The following is an 8,228-nucleotide window of genomic DNA, read 5'->3' as shown; positions in this document are numbered from 1 at the left end:
ATGAACGTCTACCGACACTTTATTTGATAAGAAAATTGATATTCATTTCTATCAAAGTCTTGTTGTGCAATAACAATGTTTTATTATCAGAAGAAAAAGACTTCTGTTAAATTCCATATCAAATTTCATATCTCACTAATGAACGACACTTATTATATTTTTAATTTCTTATCTGCTAGAAAGTTTTGAAAATTTATCCCTTTTCTTGAAAGTATTATATACAAATAATTTTCCTTTAAATCAAAGAAGCTATTTTCAAAGATATTACTGGGACATAGTTAAAAATTATTTTAAAAATAGAATGAATTTATCTAAAAATTAAAAAAAATCAATTTTACACCTCTCTAGTCCCCGAAAGCGAGAACAATAGGGACAGTAATTATCAGTAATGTCAGCACAAGTTCTTCAGCAGGGACAGTAAACGGGTCAGTAATTGTCTAAGTTTATCAGCACCCACTGAGAATGTCAGCACTTTTCTAAGTTTATCAGCACCGGCAGTTAAAAGGTCACTAATTGTCTAAGTTTTACAGTAAAGAAAGCACATTGTCAGTAATTTTCTTAGTTTGTCAGTAAAAAAATTGGAATGTCAGTAAGTTTTCGACTTAGTAGTGTTAGAAAGGGAATTAAGTATGGGTATAAGTTGGATTACCTCGTGAAGAGTTAAATTCAAATTCTTCTAAAATACAATTAAATTTTATATAATGAGTCTTACAAACAAAGGCAATGTTGTATCTTGCTTTGTCAGCAGGGACCAGTACGTTCTGATTATGTAATCTATTTAGTTCTTCTTTCATTTCTGGATTATTGAAAACAGAAATTTAGATGATTTTGAAATAGCCCCTCAATCTTTTAATACGCGATTTTATCATGTATCTGATACATTTAATGCATTCTGACAAAGTAACTAGCGAAATGATTGCAAATATTATTTTGTAACGAAAGAGAACATTGTATTCTGTATAAACTATGTTGAGATACCAATCTTCTTATTTTGTCAGATCTAGTTATTTATTTTTGAGAAGATTTTTGTTGCCTTTTTATTAAAAAGCACATTATTTCCCTCCCATTTCCCCATGTCTACCACATAATTGACTATAAATTGACAAATTGAAATTAACTCTACACAAAAAATGGTACATGTACAACTAAATTTCTCTCAACTTCATTTTACCGTCAAATGTCTAGAAGGATAATTTATAAATCAAATGATCACCTAGTTATTAATTTGGCTATAGAAAGTACTTGCATCATTTATGTTAATCACCGCGAACAATAATTGCCTTTAAAATGGTCATTATAATATCTAAGTTATTGATTTTTCAAACTAGAATGACATTTGAAAAACAATAATTTTCAGAAGTTTCTATATGAAGACTACCTAACAATACCCTTACCTTGCTCGCTGCTAAAATTGTAACATTGTTTATCTGAAAATAAAACTCAAATTAAATAATCAAGGTTAAAGTTTTTGCGGACAAACAGACAAACAGACAGACAGACAAACATACAGAGACAGGGCATAAAAACAATTACCGGAAAAGGTAATTTTCAAAATATATACATATATCTCAAAGTAGTATAAAAACCAATGCTCTTTTATGTATTTTTTCTTACTTTTGACGAAAGTGTTAGTAAATAGCTGAAATGTAATTATCTATGCATATATCTTATGTGAAAATATTTGATTTTTTTTATTTCCCATGCCTGTTGTAGAATATAGTATAACTGCATAATATATATCTATACTCGTTAAGTTTAAATAATTTGTTTTCTAAATAAAGAGGTTTGCTAGCAAATTCTCCTAATAATCACTGCAAAAAACAGTTTTTATTGGTAAAATATCTGTAAATTTTGTATTTGTCATAATGCACCAACTTCAAAGTAAAAAAAAATAAACCGGCGTCCATCTTACATTTCTTTTTTTAACGGGAACGCTTAATTAGCAAGAAATAATGTATTGTGGTAGGTCAAATAAGCCTTCTATTCCAGCATATGCATGCATTTCTCAATAGATAAAATAGGGTTAATTCAACTTCAAAATACAATTTAGCTGAAAGTTTACATACATAGATACGCGTCCGTTGAGCTGTAATTGATTTTACATGGAGGATCAAACTTTGTGCAATCGTATCCGTAATGACCCTTAATTTTTCTACCAAGAATATTGAATTCCGTGCAGTAACCTGTAAAAACAATGATGCTCTTTACATTTTTCAAAAAGGGGATTTAATGATATTTAATGGCTTAAAGATTCTTAAAGTCTGAGAAAAATTGTTAGAAAATCGCGGATTTTTAAAAACATACTTAGTATATTTGTTTTTCTATATAAGTGGTCAATATTATTAACAAGTTCTAGAATGCAATGATTTTGCTCACTAGGTAGTTTTTAACGATGAAACATCTGAATGTTTGGTGTGTTTCTTATATCAGTAGTCCAGAGACTCATAATCAACTATTGTCTTAAATTCTGTTCTGGTCTAATCGAACGAAGCTTGAATCAATTGCGACCTTTTGATGAGTAAATAACGTTTGCGGGGCTTTAATCTTACTCCCATAACTCCTTTCTCTGAAAAGTACTAAGCATCTTGTGCCTTTTTTAAATGTTTGATTTATACGTAAATGATGTAATTTAATATAAATACCATTGATCGGGGATTTTATGGCGCATACTTCAATTCTTTTATCTCGATGGCCATTGATAACACAGTGATATTGAAATGTCGAAGGATCCTCATTGCAGAAGTGATTAAAACTTTTCCAGTATCTTTCGCAATTCTTATCTCTGGCTAATATGATTTTCTTATCCTCATTTGATGGACAGGAAGCAACTATCTTCATTGTTTCCAGTGACAACTCACCACAGGACAGTGAGGATGAAGTGCATTCCTACTCATAAAAAAAAAAAATTTCATTTAATGTTTTTTTTTTGGAATTTAATGTCATGAAAGCATATATCAATGAGACATTTACATATTTCTTAGCTTTATACTTCTGCAAGCACCGCGTTCATGGTTTGCAGATATAATTTTAACATACATTTTGAATAAACCATCAAATGTCTGTCTGTCTTTAAGCCTTTAACGTTTTGTTGTTAAGAACATTTTAAGCAATAGTAAGAAATATTGAGATGATGATACATGTATTTTGCAATTTTACATTGATAATTTTGAAATGCCATCTTGAAAACTAAATATTTTTGAATGCTTAAATAATTCTATTTTTTTTTTTTAGCTAACATGAGTCGAAGGCCTGGGGTGAGAACTACCGGGCTCATTTGAACCTAACTTGGTACAGAGTATTCTTGGAAAAAAGGGAAAAGGAAATACAAGTTTGTTCAAAGAAAGGGCTGCACCCTGTTCCAGGGGTAAATGATAAAAACTTGTAAACTTGTAAAAAATTAATGGAACCATTTAGATATCGTCTTCTAAGGAAACACTGGACCAGGAATGATGAAACTCATGTGGGATCATCCTAAGGTAATGTAGGTCAACTTTGTTTAAATCAAGACACCTGAAACATTGGACCAGGAAAGGTGATACTCATGTGAAGTTATCCTCAGGTAGTGTACATTCAAACTTGATTAAATCATGATCTGTGGTGTAGGGTGGGACCAGAATGGACGATGAAAGTTTCGCAGATTAAAAAAATCTTCTGAAGAACTGCAAAGATATGATTAGTTTTATTTATATGGAAGCATCCTCTGATGTACGTGCAATTTATATAAATTTAAGTTATTTCAATCATAACCCCTCGAGGTAGGGTTGGGCCATACATGTACTTGCTACTTGCCAATAAAAGTTTTAATTATGTAGAAAAAATCTTTAAAAATCATCTATTCAAGAACATTAAAGCCATGGCGAAATTTACAAGGACACATCTTTAGCTGGTGTGTATTTAAGATTGTTCACGGGGGCTAGGATGGGACTACATTCTTGATAAAAGTTTTTCATAGAAATATATAAAAAAATGTTTTAAAATTATATTAAGAATAACGAAGGCATGTTTGGTGATATTTATATGGAGGCACTCTATGGTTATATTTGTTCCAATCATACCCCTTGCGGTAAGGTGGGACCAATATTGGGGATCAAATTGATTTCAAAAAACATGTGATATATTCCCTCTATAATTGCAAGTGCAGTGCATGTACCAACCAGACCCAACCTTACAGAAAACAGTTCCATTGAATAATCCCAGTGAATATTTTGTGAAACCATTCAGAAACTGCTCAGGCAGTCTCACTGCAGTCCCATGAATGTCCTAGAGGAATCCCACAGCAGTCTTGGTACATTCCCATAGCGACCACTGAGTAATTTCAAAGTGGTCCCTGTCCCTGTTTTTCTATAAAAGCAGTCCCCCAAAATCCAGAAAGCGAGTAAGCGGGATAACTAAATATAAAAGGCGAGGCTTTCTTTTAACTGAGATTACACATTGTATCAATAAAAACATCAGCAATATTTAAAAGACGATGTAAAATTAATAAACACTTTTTTTCTTGAAAAAAAAAGATTATGTTCTAATATTATAAATGCACATGTTACATGAAATAAGAGGATGAAAATATAAGACTCGGTAAAACATTGAAGCGTGTATGAATAGAATGCGTCAGAGCCTGTCATGTGACCGCCTGGATCACATGATTCGCGAATTTGCAAAACGATGGCAGATATACATAAAATTTAGATAGGGCTACTAAAAAAAAAATAATGAACACGGAAACCTTAATTCTATATCTTTTATGTAAGTTATTAAAATTTTTTTGCGAACTTTTTGACCACTTTTTTTTCAAATTTGTTAACGCATTTTATTCATAATAATAATAGGTAACAACTAACAATACCAGTAGTTTAATTCGATTATAATTTGGCAGAACCTTCTCGATCGATCATAAAGTTATAGTGTGTACAGCTGTACATAAAACTTTAACAACCCTTCGACATTACGAAATCGCACGTTCCGGTTTACATGTACTTATGTAAAAGCTTTGAACACGCCAAAAAAAATCTTTAGAAATCCCTTAGTGCACAATCAATTTTAGCGTTCAATGACGCTTGCGCCAGAGATGCTAAAATAACATGTAGTAGTGCGCCAAATATTCTCTTGTTACAGTATTTGAAGCAAGGTCAGTTCTCATTTTACTCTCTATACGTTTTTGATTGATTTTGAGGCTTGAATTGTTAAAACATTTTTTCAAAATTAAATATTTACATTTCCAATAAATTTCCCCTATGATTCTTTACAAAATAAAATGCAGTATATTTTCTCATGAACTACATTAGGTATGTATCGCGAATAAGCATGAATATCTCCATTGTTACGTCATAATACCGCTCTGGACGTCAAAAAGTCACAAAATATAGTGCACACTGTTTTGTTTTAAAAATGACAGTTGAACGGTGTAAATTTATGGCAAGTCATCAGAAAAATATTGTAAATATAAGAAATGAATTTAATTCTTTGAAGATTCATGAGGTATATAAACAACAACGCTTCACGCCGGCATATTTATCATGAAGCGCTTCATGAAATATGCCGGCGTGAAGCGTCGTAGTTCATAACCTCATGAATCTTCAAAAATTAATTTCATTTCTTAAGTAAAATGAAATTAAAGAAATTTACAACAAAGGATGATTGCACTAAAGGATATGCGAAATTTGCGTCAAAAAAGCTTTCAAAACATATATTTTTTCTATTAATTGGAGGAGTTATCAACATCACATCTTCAATTTTTTTTCACTGCAATAAAAAAGGATATATCTACTACATGTACATGTATGTACGAATCTGTCTACTTATGCAGTTTAGGCGATTATTCATAGTATATTAGTTATATCGGATAATTATAGAGTTATGGTAAATTACTAAATATTGAGAACGATTACATTTCATATTTAGACTAGTCACTTGGTGCGGCAGTCACGTAATTTTAGCACATTTACTTGCAGTATTTAGGTTTCCAATAGATTTCATAGAATGAAAACAAATTATAGTTCTGTAAAAAATATTTTTTTTAAATTTGTTGTAAGAAGTAAAGATTGTGCTAATAATTAACCCGATTCTCAAAATGAAAAGTAGAACATTTGGTTGTTATGTGAGTTCCAAAACAACAAGCAAGACGGCATTAATGGAAAAAGAAACTTTAAGTTACTTTTTTTTTTACATTGACTGCCCTTGCATAATTTATTTTAGCAATTGTTTTAATCATTATTGATCTCACTGCTACCAGCACAGTACAACCATACGCCCATTCTTTGTGTGGTACTATATACAAAGACAGATGCATGCATATTTCATAAATTTAAAATCCCTTTGCATAAGATTTATTGTGTACTGATGGCTTAACACATATTTATTTTTAATAAAGCGAAAAATAGTCTAAGAAAGTGTTGATACCACACAATGATACACTGTATAAAATTTGCATGGAAGGCATAATCAGAGATCTAGAGCACATTAGCTATAAGTACAAGAAAATTAAGAGATTAATTATTCATAAAATTACAGATAATTTAAATTTATTATTTAAACTTGTCACATTTTTTAATAAATTAGCGTAATGTATGCTCCATGAATACAGTGTAAATGTTTTGAGAAATATTTCATAATATCTTGTTAAATTGAGAATTGTATTTAAATCCAGTGGAGGGGGGTGTCCATAACTAACAGATCTCAAACATATACTTGTTCACCTCCCCTCGAGAAATAATAATTACATCCACTGACAAAGATTCCTCCTATTTTTTTTTATATTCTTATTTGAACATTATGATATCAAAATGATTATAACAGAATTAATACATAATGTATATTACTGATTACCGATTTTTCTAATATGAAAATGCAGTATCAGCTATTGAAGTATAAATTCACTTCCTGATTTGAAAACAATCTCTTGTAACAAACTTTCTATGCATTGAGTTGCGACATCTCGGGCCTCTCCGACAAAGGGAGAAACAACGTGATAAGTGATAATATGTATAGTCTAGATTTCTACCGGAAAGGCCCAAGATGCGATTCCATTTAAAGCTCAAAATTAAGAAGAAACATGCCTCTATAGAAATGTTAGGGATATGTTCATGAACATTTCGCAGCTCATGAATGAAAGTATGAATTGTCAAAAAGTAAATTAATATTCATATATTTCTTTTTCTTTAAACTAAATCAATTAATCATTGTTTAATTATTTTGTGGACATGCAATGTAAGGCGTGTTCAATTTCGTTTTTCCATACAGGTTTGCATTGCTCAGATATATTTATCGCATGAAAAGTTCAATAAGCAAGCAACAGACAAGACGTTGATTTTGTCTAGTGCTGTTAAGAAATAATTGCATTTATGTCACAAAGATCACTTTTAGCAACTCAAATAATATGTTAATGTATTTTGATTTACTCTTAGAAAAGGCAATAAACAACTTACTATGGAATACCAGAGAAGAAAAAAAAGAATTGTTTCTCTGGGACACATTTCTTTGTACACCATAAAACCAGGTTCCTGTAAGTCCAGAAAAAAAAACCTTTAAGTAAAATACTTATTGTAAGTAGTATGCTACAAATCCAATAAAATTTACCGTAAAGCCTACACAATTGTTGAGCCGTTGTCTGACTACAAGACACACTTTATTTCCTTTTGATGCTTATACACAATTATATTTTTGTATTTGCAAAAGCTATCCGTTTTTATTTCTCACGAGGAAATTAACATTCAGTCTAAAATTTATGTCTATAAATACACATTTTACACAACCCCTCAAATACCAAGATTTGAACTGCATTCGCATACCTATGATGTTTTTCACTTTCTGAATAAAATACAGGTAACTCTTGATGGCTCGAACTTCGAACTCTCAAAGTTCTTGATCGTTCGAAGTGTGTCTCTGGTCCCGATTTTTTTCCCTATATAACTAAGCAAATTTACTCTTGATTTCTTGAACTCTTGACCTCTCGAAACCCTTGATCGCTCGAAGTCAAAATGCAGTCCCGCTATACATGCTCTATTGGAATTTACCCTTGAAACCTCGAAGTGGCTCTGTGTATACAATGTTACATAATTAGATACCTTACCTTGACATTTAAATGGCCCCAGGCAGAAGACGCGAGTCTCGAGAAACGGGATGTTTATTCAGGTGACACTTATACTGCTAGGTAATAATTGATTTATAGTTAATCATATGTTGCCTATATGCTATCAAAATAATTATCATTAACTGTCTTACGATAATTCGGAGAA

This window comes from Saccostrea cucullata, unplaced genomic scaffold (genome assembly GCF_032062105.1).
Source record: "Saccostrea cucullata isolate Sc308-1 unplaced genomic scaffold, CSIRO_AGI_Scuc_v1 ctg917, whole genome shotgun sequence".
NCBI classification, from domain to species: domain Eukaryota; kingdom Metazoa; phylum Mollusca; class Bivalvia; order Ostreida; family Ostreidae; genus Saccostrea; species Saccostrea cuccullata.
Note: the sequence above shows the minus strand (reverse complement) of the source record.